General features: G+C 32.1%; 1 long non-coding RNA gene across 1 annotated transcript; it reads right to left on the bottom strand.

Moving 5' to 3' along the window:
- Positions 1-696: 696 nt before the first annotated feature.
- On the bottom strand, positions 697-13,931 carry LOC150075444 (uncharacterized). The gene is made up of 3 exons (XR_016547918.1): positions 13,798-13,931; positions 11,923-12,072; positions 697-1,109 (listed from the first exon to the last, which is right to left on the bottom strand). It is a non-coding gene; the product is annotated as an uncharacterized LOC150075444 (long non-coding RNA).
- Positions 13,932-14,063: the final 132 nt, after the last annotated feature.

Raw genomic sequence — 14,063 nt, forward strand, 5'->3', positions numbered from 1 at the left:
CATTGGAATTTGAGAGATTACTTTCTTTGGATTAATACATTTTATATCCATTGCACAGTGGATTTTCATTCGTCAGTTTATATAACTAGTTAGTCTGTTTTTAAATGTGTATTTTTAAGGTTAAGAATGAGAAATTATCCTCACACCGGATTCGAAGAATTTTTATGGAATTTTTCTCTCTGTGGCCGAGTTAGTGGGTCTCAGGCAAAGATAAGATTTTCTGCAAGAAACTGCGATTTTAATTTATTTATTCTAAATAATTTTCATTTCTTCATTAAAACCATGTTCCTTTATGATATTTTAATAATAGAACAATAATTTTATTAAAGATTTATATAAATCTTTAATATAATTTATAATTTTTACTAAAATTATGAATATTCACTGAAGAAACCATCTTAAAATCTTAAATAAACAAAGTGATATGGCTACAATGCGACATCTAGTGGACTTATCGTAACCATAGCGATCTGGCTACAAAACGACATCTAGCGGCTGATAATTTTTGTACTCAGAATTATAATATTTATAATTTTCCTCCAAATTTCTCGCTAGACGCTCATTAGATGTCCCAAGATTGTGAAATAAAATGAGACTACTTACCACCGTGTTTATTTATTTAAAAATTCAGCAATACTAAGAGGAAATAAATGATTTAGAATAAATTATTCGCATGAAATTACATATTTAAACAATTTTATTAATATAAAATGATATTTGGTGTTATCGGGTTGATGATAGCACTGAGGCAATTAAAGGACATTGAGAAAACAATTAAAAAAAAACACCACGGAATTTCTCCTCTGGTCCATTTGTTTCTCGATTGCTTGAGAGGTCTCATTCTTTATGCATGGAACGCTACTGTGAGAGGCCAACAAAAAGCACCTAACACTATTTTCGTTGTCAGTGGTTGTGAAAACATGACATCACGTCAGAGGTGGGGCTTGTCTTGACCGAGAGCTTCGAACACGATGGTAGATAATGACCAAGGAAGATCATTCACTCAAACAGTTGTCCTTTTGGTAGACAACTCACGCTCCTTGGGGTGTTCTTCATTCGCGGAGAGAACATTCTTCCAGTTCTACCTTTGTGGACAAGATCCATTAGCACTGCGAAAGAAAAAGATAGCGTTAAAGCATGTTCTAATTTTGCAACACACACAGGTTTATCCATTGGGTAATGAGAGTCTATAAAAAAAAGCTAATTTATTTCTAAGCCTAATAAGATATGCTTCGGAAAATGCTTGAAGGAAAAGGATTAGAATAACGTTTTGGGGTTTTTTTGTTGTTTTTGTGGAGCTCATGTTTCGTTCTATGGAGTGAAGGTTTTTTGTTTCTACCCGAGGATGTTTTTTTATTCAAAAATACTGCTCAACTTAAAAGGTATTTTGTTACATTATAATCCTTTTCAATAAGATTATCTCTGCAGATTAGTGATTAATTTTTAATATTCTTTTATTTATAACACTGTGGGTACAGTTAATAGAAAAGAAGAATTTCTCAAGTTTTCTTTTTTTGTACAATGCTCTTTATTATGATCGCATGTTGTAGGGTTTTAGGAGCATCAGCAACTAAGGCCATATTTCAAATTTTATTTGCCTTGCTACTTGAAAGTATGACTACCATATCGGTAGTGTGGTATAAGATCGAACCAGAATGGGAATCCCTTACCAGGACATCACCATGGAATCACAGTCTACCCATGGATACGTGTCTAATTGAATTCACTGTAGTTCAATACCAGGACAATATCATTTAAAAAGCAAAGAGTAAAGAATGCTATAAAGTTAAAATTTTTGCCACAAATCTATTCAGAGATTTCCATTGAAGACAACTCCAGACCAGGCGCAGCCAATTCAAATTCTGTCATATTTTTATTCAAATCATTTTAACTCCAGTAGTTAATTGCGCCTCCGAGTTTATTCATCCAGACAGGTAGGAGGGTTATGTCAGCGTATCGTAAACAAAATGGAAGTGCATTATGGAAGATAGGTAGGGAGGGAAGTAAAAGAAAAATATTCTCCCGAACGGACCAAGACAGTCCATCAATAATCGTGACAGCCGACATGCTGGTTGCGTGTCATTCTCATGAATAAAATCCACCTCATTACCTGATAAAGGCTGTTTGGTACTGCCTTGTTTTCATGTGGGAATTTCAGTGTGACCACTCGGTCCAATTTATTTTGTCGAATTTTTTTACATCCATTTAATACCATCTCTTATCATGAGGCGGTCTCAGATTACCCGAGTACAGACAAACAATAATTACTGCATAAGATGCGTGTTGTGTATGGCAAACGTTCGTTAAATCTTCCATTTTTATCATCATAAAAGCTCAAACAGTTAGATTAATTTTTATGAATTCCTAAATGGAATGGTGATAGACTGTTCATTTCAAAGATCAATTGATCGATTGATTTTTATCGATTATCAATGGTTTCGTTAAAAATTTCATTTCATTAAACATTAACCATTTTATTAACCATTTCTTTTGATCAAACATTAACCGTTCTGTTAATAATTTCTTTATTAACCCCAAAATTTCATTTTAAAATTACAATTTTCATTTTAATTTAATGATTAACTTTGATTATTATTTAATTATTATTTTATTTGGTTTGATTATTATTTAATAAATTTGAGTTAAAAAACCTACCTTTTTTAAAAATCTTTTTATTAAAATAACCATTTTATTACCTGACTATTTCTGTCATCAACATTTATTGACAATTTATATTAACAATTTCATTTTATTAATCATAGAATTACTTTTTAAAATTTTAATTTTTCTTAACTATTTCAGTTAATAACCATTCCTTTTTAAGGATTTTTATTAACCATTAACCGTTGACCTCACCAAGTCGATTTTTATCAATTATGAACCATTTTATTAACCATTTCTTTAGAGTTAACAATAACCATTGCTTTACAGTTAACATTAACCATTTCTTTAAACATTATTTAAAGTTAACATTAATAATTTATTTACAGTTAATATAAACCATTTCTGGTTCATATTAACATAAAATGGCTAATGGTTCATATTAATATATTAGCTATTTTATGTTAAACATTTTATTAGCCAATTTTGTATCCATTATTAACTATTATCGACCATATAGACTAACAATTTGTATTAACCAGCCAATTTCATTTAAAAAATTTTAATTTTTGTTAACTATTTCAGTTAACTTTTAAAATTTTTTATTAGCCATAAACCATTGAATCCATAAAACCATTTTTTATCCATTACGAACCATCTTATTTGCTCTTTCTTTAAACTTGACATTAACTATTTTATTAACCATTTCTTTACAGTTAACAAGGACCATTTCTTTCTATTAAACAATAACCATTTCATTTTATTATACGTTAAACATATAATTAACCATATGTTTATTAAACATTAACCATATGTTTATTAAACATTAACCACATATTTTAATAAACATGAACCATATGATTAACCATATATTTTTATTAAATATTAACCCTGTAATTAACCTTATATTTTTATTAAATACTAACAATATAATTAACCTTACATTTTTATTAAACAAGAACCATATATTTTTATTAAATATTAACTATTTAATTAACCTTATATTTTTATTAAACATGAATCATATGATTAACCATATATTTAATTAAACATTAACCATATGGTTACCCATATATTTTAATAAACATGAATCATATAATTAGCCATATATTTTTATTAAATATTAAAGTATAATTAACCTTATATTTTTATTAAACATAAACCATATGATTAACCATATAATTTTATTAAATATTAATGTATAATTAACCTTATATTTTATTAAATACTAATAATATAATTAACCTTATATTTTATTAAATACTAATAATATAATTAACCATATATTTTAATAAACATGAACCATATGATTAACCATATATTTTTATTAAATATTAACGTATAATTAACCTTATATTTTTAATAAATACTAACAGTATAATTAACCTTACATTTTTATTAAACAAGAACCATATATTTTTATTATATATTAACTATTTAATGAACCTTATATTTTTATTAAACATGAACCATATGATTAACCATATATTTTAGTTAAACATGAACCATATGATTAACCATATATTTTTATTAAATATTAACGTATAATTAACCTTATATTTTTATTAAATACTAACAGTATAATTAACCTTACATTTTTATTAAACAAGAACCATATATTTTTATTATATATTAACTATTTAATGAACCTTATATTTTTATTAAACATGAACCATATGATTAACCATATATTTTAGTTAAACATGAACCATATGATTAACCATATATTTTTATTAAATATTAACGTATAATTAACCTTATATTTTTATTAAACATGAACCATATGATTATCCATATATTTTTATTAAATACTACCATATAATTAACCTTATATTTTTATTAAACATGAACCATATGTCTATTAAACATCTACCATATATTTTTATTAAACATGAACCATATATTTTTATTAAATATTAACCATTTAATTAACCTTATATTTTTATTAAAAATTAATCATATAATTAACCATATATTTTTATTAAACATGAACCATACGATTAACCTTATATTTTTATTAAACATTAACCATTTCTTGTTATTGAACATTAATCATTTTTTATATTAACCATTTTATTAGCCAATATTTTATCCATAATTAACAGTTATAGACATTTTATTAATCATTATCGAATAACGCAATTTAAGTTATAATATTTCGGTTTTAGCTTTGTGAAATATTTAAATTTAAAATTTTTTAATTTATAAATTTAAATTTTTTTAAAAATTAAAAATTAACAAAATTTTAACAGAATTACACTTTTAAAAGAAAACTCTTTTTAAACGGGATAAAGCAAAATTCAGAGAATTATTAATTTTAGGCAATCATCAAAACCGCACGAGATATTGCAACGCTTAATGTCTTCCATCTGCAACTCCACCGGGCGCAATTTAAAAGCTTTTCACAAACAATTTATCACAACCCTTCAATATTTTAAATTTTACTGGAAAAGTAATCCATACAGAAAGCAATATTACCTGCCTAAACAAAGTTGCGCAAGAGCATTGGCATAATTGATTTTTACATCGAACGTTTCCATAACAAAATTGAAAAGTGGGTAGAAAACATGCTCTTGAAACGTGGATAATGAATTCATCTCTTGCAGTCATTATAATGGTCATTTTCGAGTTATCAGCAAATATTTAACCTCAAACGCGCTTTTATCCGATTTATTAAAAGTAATCAGACGGTGTACCAAATCAACAAATTGCTTTTCTTCATCTCAAACATAAAATCCTGTGCCTCGGGTGGATTTAAGATTAAAGGTACAGTAATTTACTTCCACCAAGGTATAAGTTATCTATATTAAAATTCATTTAAGATGCACAGAGAGAGGCACCAATCCCCTCTTGGTACTCGCATCAATAGATTTTCCATTACAATCCATTCAGAACCAAACTCCAAAGTTTCATACTTTGTTTGTACAGTTAATAACTAGAACTCTGTGCCTATTTTTTTGAGCATGACAGTATATATAACCTTCTTTGACGTTTCTTTTAAGCACATTCGTATTCCTATAAGGAGATTACATTCCGAATACGTAAATAGGAATGAAAAGTAGAGAGAAAAATCCTTTGAAAACGGGTTAGATGCTAAATATCTATATTTTAGGGCTGTTTATAAAGTAGTGGGCTGCACTCGTATTTTATATAAATGAGTCCCTGCAACTTTTGATATTTGCGCTACAGCCACTACTTTATGAACAGCCCTTGCTTCTATCTCTCATCTGGAGCGAAGGACTGAAGAAACTGAAGTACATAAAATAGCTGACGTCTACCCAGGGTGTAGTTGGGACGTTATGCTGGATATTAAGCGGACTTGCAGCGATATTTGTAGTATATTTGATGCCTGTAATTCTGTTCGTAACATCGGCTCTAGTAGACCAATAAAAATAAATGTTTGATAACCGATACCAAGAAAATGTGGTTTTATGGTACACATAATCACCATCCACTAACCACACCGGTATACTTAATCCCTCTTAAACCTCTATCATTGGGAGTAAATGGTAGCGAACATATGAACAGCATATATTCTTCTTAAACTTTAACCGGGTCCAGGAATAGATGTGTCTTGAGGGCAGGGCCGGCGCTTTTACATTATCAATTTCTGTAACAAGCGCAGTGTATGTTGGAAGGATGGAATGGAATATTTTTACAATATTGATGTATCATAATACTTTCTTGATGGAACAACTATTCTCCTTTTATTTATTAATAGATATTTTTGAATTTAAATGTCACGTGCTGTCTGCTGTTGCCCCAAATTTGGATTAAGACCGATTTTTATCTAGGGCTCGCTCTTCTTAGGGTTGAAGATAAAACAGAAAGAAAGCATGAGAGAGAGGAGAGAATGTGAAAGACAAACATAAATGAAAGCGAGAGATTAAGAAAGGCAGAAATTAGAAAGACAGATAGACATTGAGTGAGAAAGAAAGACTGAAAGACTAGAAACATAGAGAAAGGGATACAGAAAGATATACTAAGAGAGAAAGAGTAAGAAAGACATACGAAGAGAGACAGAGTGAAAAAGAGAGGAAGGATGTGAAAGATAAACAAAGAGAAAAAGAGCGAAGAAGAAAGAGATTAGGAAGACAAGAATTAGAGACTAGAAAAACAAAGGTATAGTCAGAAAAAGAAGGCTAGAAAGATAGATAAAGAGAGAAAGAGTGGGAAGCCAGACAAAGAGAGTAAAAGTGGGAAATACAGAGAAAGAGAGACAGAAAGGCAAAAAGAGAAAGAGTAAGAAAGACATACCAGTGAGAAAGAATATGAAAGACAAAGTGAGAAAGAGTAAGAAAGACATACATGAGACAGAGTGATAGAAAGACAGAAAAGAGACGAAAGGTGTGAAAGGCAATCAAAGAGAGAAAGGGCGAAAGAGACTGGAGAGACAGAAAAAGAGAGAAAGAATGAGACTAGAAAGACAAATAAAGAGAGAAAGAGTGAGAAAGGAAGGGTTAGGAGTACACGGAGAGAGAAACAGTGCGAAAGAAAAGGATTATAAAGACAGATAAAGAGAGAAAGCATAAGGAAAAAGGCGGCTAGAAAGAGAGAGAAAGAGAGAGAGAGAGAGATTGTGAAAGACAAAGATAAAGGAAAGCGAGCGATTTAGAAGAACACAGATCAGAAAGGTAGATAGACAGTAAGAATGAGAAAGAAAGAGACCAGAAAGGGATACTAAAAGAGAAAAAGTAAAAAAACATACAGAGAGAAAGACAAGAAGCGAGGAAGTATAACAAAGACAAATAAAAAAATCGTGAAAAAGAGCGACTAGGAAGACAGATAAAGAGAGAAAGAGTGAGAAGCGACACAAAGAGAGAAACAGTGAGAAGAGGCATAAGGAGAGAAAGAGTGAGAAGAGATATAAAGAGAGAAAGAGTGAGAAGAGATATAAAGAGAGAAAGAGTCAGAAAGAGAGAGAAAGAATAAGAAAGCCATGCAAAGAGAGAGAGAGAGAGAGAGAGAGAAAGAAAGAAAAGGAGAGGATGTGAAAGACAAACAAATAGAAAAAGGGTGAAAAAGAAAGAAAAATAAGACTAGACAGACAAAAAAGAGAGAAAGAATGAGAACGAAAGGGTTAGGAGGACAGAGAGAAGAAAGAATGCGAAAGAAAAGGATCATAAAAAATAGATAAAGAGAGGACGAAAGAGATTAGAAAGCGAGATAAAGAGAATGAGAAAGAATGCGAACAGAAAGAGAGAAAGAGTGAGAACGAAAGAGATCCGAAAGACGGAAAAGACGAGCGGAAAAGTGAGAACAAAAGGGACTATAGAGATGAAGAGAGAAAGAGAGACAGAAAAAGAGAGATAAACAGAGAATGAATGACAAAGAAAGGGTTAGGGAGGGAGAGGGAAAAAGATTATAAAGACAGATAAAGAGAGAAAGAGCGAGAAAGACAGACAGATAGAAAAAAGGCGACTAGAAAGAGACCAGAAAAACGAAGAGAGAGAGATAGAGAAAGAGGGAGAAGTAACACAAATAAAGGAAGAAATTATGAGAAAGAAAGAGACTAAAATGGCAGATGAAGAGAGAAAGAGTGACAACGAAAGGGATTAGAAAGATAGATAGAGAGAGCGATCATAATGAGTTAAAAATTATTCATTGTATTTATATTAAATTTCGTAATTTGAAGAGAGACAGAGAGTACGCCCAACATTCGAAAACTATTTGCTGTGGTCCGATTAGTCAAGTGAAAGTACAAAAGTACCGAAGCAGCACCACGAGAATTAGGAGAAATTTCAGTCCGAAAGAAAAGACAGATTCATTTTTCGATAAAAATGAATCTGGAAAGCTACTGGTGCCCAATACTAGCGAATTTACGAGGGGATAAATGAAGAGAATGACAGACGTTGATTGAGCGATTAGCCGAGTAATGGTAAATATTTTTAAAAACAGATACGCCTCACTTAAATCGAAGATCGCGATCAAAATTCTCTTCTCTCTCTCTCTGCGTGTTCTCGGAAGCCCATGAAACATGCATTACAATATGCAGTTCCGAGAAGAATGGTACCTCCACAGAACAAGTGCAAGATAGATAGATAGAGAGAGAGAGAGAGAGATTGGGGAATTTCTTAACCATATGGTGTTACTATTGAAGTGTGTTCACTGGCATACTAAATCGGTGATAGATCAATCTTGTTTTGGCGTGCGTGTAAAGAAAAAGGCAAAAGGGAAGAAAAAAATCATAAAAAATTCTCTTTTCTTCGCTCGCTCGCTCGTATTGCGTACACCCCGAGCAGACGCCACGAATCAAATAGTTTCGGGAGCGCACAATTGGCGACGAACAATCCCAGAGCGTATCAAATTGAACATCTACAGAACACGGGATAGAACGAAAGGCTTCCGCGAATCCACACAAATCATTTGGAGCTGCTCATGCGCACAATACCCGAAAACGCTATGCATAAAACATCTTCACTCGGAGGAGCAAAGATTGTACGAAGAAACTATCATTTCGTTTCGACAGCATCTCCGTGTCTGGAATAATCGCGAAAGCCCTCCTTTCGAAACTTATCGTATTACTGCAAGCCCAAAGTGATCCTTCAATCATTTTACTATCTTACTATCATTCTGTCATTTCATTTCAGCATCATCCCTGTTTCTGAAATAATTGTGGATGCTTTTGGTGTGAACCCGTATTCTGGTTTTGTAGATGCCTGATTTTTGTTCATCTGACTTCGCTCATTTTACTATCTTTTAAAAGCATTTTACTATCATTTTGTTATTTTGTTTCTCAGCATCTCAGTTTCTGGTTAATCATGAATGCTTTCTGTACGAAAACTTATAACTAATTCATCTTCCTTTGATCATCTTACTATCATTCTATAAATGTTTCGACCTCTTTTACTATCTTTTAAAAGCTCACTATCATTTTGTTATTTTGTTTCTCAGCATGGTGTCTGGATGCTCTCTGTGCGAGAACATAACTGGTTCAACTTCCTTTGATCATCTTACTATCTAATAAAGACATTTTACTAACATTCTATAAATGTTTCGACTTCTTTTACTATCTTTTAAAAGCATTTCTGCAATTTTGTTATTTTGTTTCTCAGCATGGTGTCTGGATGCTTTCTGTACAAAAACGTAACTGGTCATCTTTCTTCGATCATCTTAATATAATTTTACTATGAAATAAAGACATTTTACTATCACTGTATAACTTTTTTGGTCATTTTCCGTTTTTAAAATGATTTCACTATCATTTTGTTATTTTGTTTCTCAGCATCTTCGTGTCTGAATAATCGTGGATGTTTTCTGTACGAAAACGTAACTAATTCATCTTTTTTCTTAATTCATCTTCCTTCGATCATTTTACTATCAAATAAAGACATTTTACTATCACTCTATAAATGTTTCGATTTTTTACTATCTTTTAAAAAGATTTCACTATCATTTTGTTATTTTGTTTCTCAGCATCGTATCTGGATGCTCTCTGTACGAAAACGTAACTGGTTCATCTTCCTTTGATCATCTTACTATCTAACAAAGACATTTTACTATCATTCTATAAACGTTTCGACTTCTTATTATCTTTTAAAAGAATTTCACTATCATTTTGTTATTTTGTTTCTCAGCATCGTGTCTGGATGCTCTCTGTACAAAAAAGTAACTGATTCATCTTCCTTCGATCATTTTACTATCAAATAAAGATATTTTACTCTTATTCTATAAATGTTTCAGCCATTTTACTATCTTTTAAAAGCATTTCACTATCATTTTGTTATTTTATTTCTCAGCATCGTGTCTGGATGCTCTCTGTACGAAAACTTAACTGGTTCAACTTCCTTTTATCATCTTACTATTATTCTATAAATGTTTCTACCCCTTTTACTATCTTTTAAAAGCTCACTATCATTTTGTTATTTTGTTTCTCAGAATCACTGTTTCTGGAATAATCGTGGGTGCTTTCTGTACGAAAACATATAACTAATTCATCTTCCTTCGATCATTTTACTATCAAATAAAGACATTTTACTATCATTCTATAAATAGTTCGGCCTTTTACTATCTTTTAAAAGCATTTCACTGCCATTTTGTTATTTTGTTTCTCAGCATGGTGTCTGGATGCTCTCTGTACGAAAACTTAACTGGTCGTCTTCCTTTTATCATCTTACTATCTAATAAAGACATTTACTATCATTCTATAAATGTTTCGGCCATTTTACTATCTTTTAAAAGCATTTCACTATCATTTTGTTATTTTGTTTCTCAGCATCTCTGTTTCTGGAATAATCGTGGATGCTTTCTGTACGAAAACGTATAACTAATTCATCTTCCTTCGATCATTTTACTATTATTCTATAAATGTTTCGACCTCTTTTACTATCTTTTAAAAGCATTTCACTATCATTTTATTATTTTGTTTCTCAGCATCGTGTCTGGATGCTCTTTGTGCGAAAATATAACTGGTTCATCTTACTATCTAATAAAGAAATTTTACTATCATTCCATAAATGTTTCGACCTCTCTTACTATCTTTTAAAAGCTCACTATCATTTTGTTATTTTGTTTCTCAGCATCTCTGTTTCTGGAATAATCGTGGATGCTTTCTGTACGAAAATGTATAACTAATTCATCTTCCTTCGATAATTTTACTATCAAATAAAGACATTTTACTATCACTCTATAAATGTTTCGATTTTTTACTATCTTTTAAAAAGATTTCACTATCATTTTGTTATTTTGTTTCTTAGCATGGTGTCTGGATGCTCTCTGTACGAAAACGTAACTGGTTCATCTTCCTTTGATCATCTAACTATCTAATAAAGACATTTATTATCATTCTATAAATGTTTCAGCCATTTTACTATCTTTTAAAAGCATTTCACTATCATTTTGTTATTTTGTTTCTCAGTATCACCGTGCTCTCTGGACGCAAACTTAACTGGTTCATCTTCCTTAAATCATCTTACTATAATTTTACTATCAAGACTTACTATCATTTTGTCATTTTGTTTAGGCAGCATATCAACCAGATAAAGAATCTGGATGCGGTCTGTGCCAAACCTTGTTTTATCATAGAATTATAATTTGTCGATCTTATTTCGAAAATTCGATCATATTCAAGCATTTTACAATCATTTTGCTGATCATTTCTCTCAAGCAGCATCTCCACGTCTGGATAATCATGGATGCTCTCCATATAGGCGCTTAATTTGATCATTTGCTCTTTAAATCGTTTTATAATTAATAAATTTTATTAAAATCTTCATTCTCCTTTGCAATTTTCTCCCCTCCATCCCTCTGTCTCTCATCGTGTCTTACAATCTATTAGAATTCCTTTGTCCTTTCAAGATTCAAAAACTACATTCTACTTACCTCCTCCTCCACCACCATCTCAGTCTTCTCTCCCACAACAGATGACATCTCCTTTGTTCAAATGATGAACTGCTCCTTATTATCACTGCCAATCAAATGCTGCAAAGTCTCTGGCCAAGTTTTCTCCTGTAAGACGTCATTTTATAATTGCTGCACGAAAGACAAAGAATTAATCTTTGCAGATTATCAAGAGATAATCTCTAATCTACGTTCAAGAGAAAGGAGATTACATTAATGTGTTTAAAATAAAAAATGTATATTTTGACAGACACACTTCATTTGAATTAATGCAGTATTTCTTTTAATATTTTTGTCATCTAAAACTGAATAAAAAGAGAAAGAGAGACAGACAGAAAGAGCTAAAAGAAAGAGACAAGTAGATATTGACAACAAAGAGAGATCAAAAGAAGAGGGGGAATGATTAAGAGAGGCACAGACATGGAAAACCGACATATAGAGAAAGACTGATGAAAGAGAGAGAGAGAGAGAGAGAGAGAGAAAGAGCTGAAAGAAAGAGGCAAGTAGGAAATGACAAGAAAGAGAGAAACACAGACCAGAAAAGTGGGAAGAAAGAGAGACAGAAAGCGAAAGAGACAGATGGAATGATTAAGACAGAGAGAGGTATAAACATGGAAAACCGACAGATATTGAAAGACTGATAAAAGAGAAAATGATAAATACGAAAGGAGAGAGAGAGAGAGAGAGAGAGAGAGAGAGAGAGAGAGAGAGAGAGAGAGAGAGAGAGAGAGTGACAAAGTCAAGAGATATAGAAATATGAAGAAAGAACGAGATACAGATAAAAAGTACGAAGGAATGGAGGAAATATAAAAATAGAAAGAGAATGGGAGAGAGGGAGAAGTGAGAGAGAATGAAAAACAAGAATGAGAGGAGAGAAATGAGAGAGGGAAAATGATAGAGAGACAAAAACAGTTGAAAAAAGAGACAACTGGAGATTGACCACAACAACCGGAATGAGGAAAAGAAAGAGACAAGTGGAGATTGATAACAAAGGAAGAAAGAGTGAAGAGAGAGTGAAGAGAGAGAGAGAGAGAGAGAGAGAGAGAGAGAGAGAGAGAGAGAGAGAGAGAGAGAGAGAGAGAGAGGAGAGAGAGAGAGAGAGAGGGAATGATTGAATGATTAAGATACAGGCATAGACGTGTAAAAACGATATAAAAAGACTGATAAACGTGAAGGAATAAATAAGGAGAAAGAGGAAAAGAGAGAGAGGAAGAGACAGAGTATGAGAGGATGAAGGAAATAGACAAACAGAAAGAGAATGAGAGAGAGAAATGAGAGAGAATGAAAGACAAAAATGACAGAGAATCAGAAACAAAAATGAGATAGAGAGAGAGAGAGAATAAGAGACAAAAATGGCAATGAGACAGAAATAGAGGGAAGAAAAAGACAACTGGAGATTGGCGACATTGAACAGAATGAGAGAAAGAGAGAGGTGGGAATTGACAAAAAGAAAGTGATGGGGGAAGAGAGAAAGAATGAGAGACGATAGATGCGGAAATGCAGATGAAAGAGAAAGAGATGTTCTCCTTCTAAAATATTAAAAAGAAATTATTCATTATCATACATCTAAAATCGAGACTTGTTTTTATTATAAAGCTTTCTGCCATATTTACCACCTTTACTGTAAATGACCCTCAAGTATCCCTGTGCTATAATAAAATAATCCACCGATAAAATCCAGAAAACAAACCCCAAAATTAATAAAACCAACAATCACCATCTGAGGACAAGCTTTCTCATTTCCACCCTCTCTCATTAACCATTCCAAGATTAAAAAAAGAAAACGCAAATTTCATTCTTCCCGCGTTCCATCATAACGAGTAAACTGGAAATTTAAAAACAAATAAACAAACTTACCAATCGGTCGGAAGAAGATTCGCGAACTGATACATAATCCCAGATGTGTGCCCCTGCAAAGCGGTCTTCCCTGCACATCAGCACATGCTTGCAGGGAAAACACACTCGGAACGAAAAGCATCTCCCGCTTTTACTACGATATCGCCAGTGGAGCAAAGGCCGCACTACCGAGGGACGCTCACTTGCCGCTTCTATCGACCGAAGCGCCCCGCTTAGGTCGTGACGTGTGCCTGCGTGAGGCGACCGGAGCCCTATAAAAGCCGCGG

This window comes from Mastigoproctus giganteus, chromosome 14 (genome assembly GCF_048544385.1).
Source record: "Mastigoproctus giganteus isolate SK-2022 chromosome 14, ASM4854438v1, whole genome shotgun sequence".
Lineage (NCBI taxonomy): Eukaryota > Metazoa > Arthropoda > Arachnida > Uropygi > Thelyphonidae > Mastigoproctus > Mastigoproctus giganteus.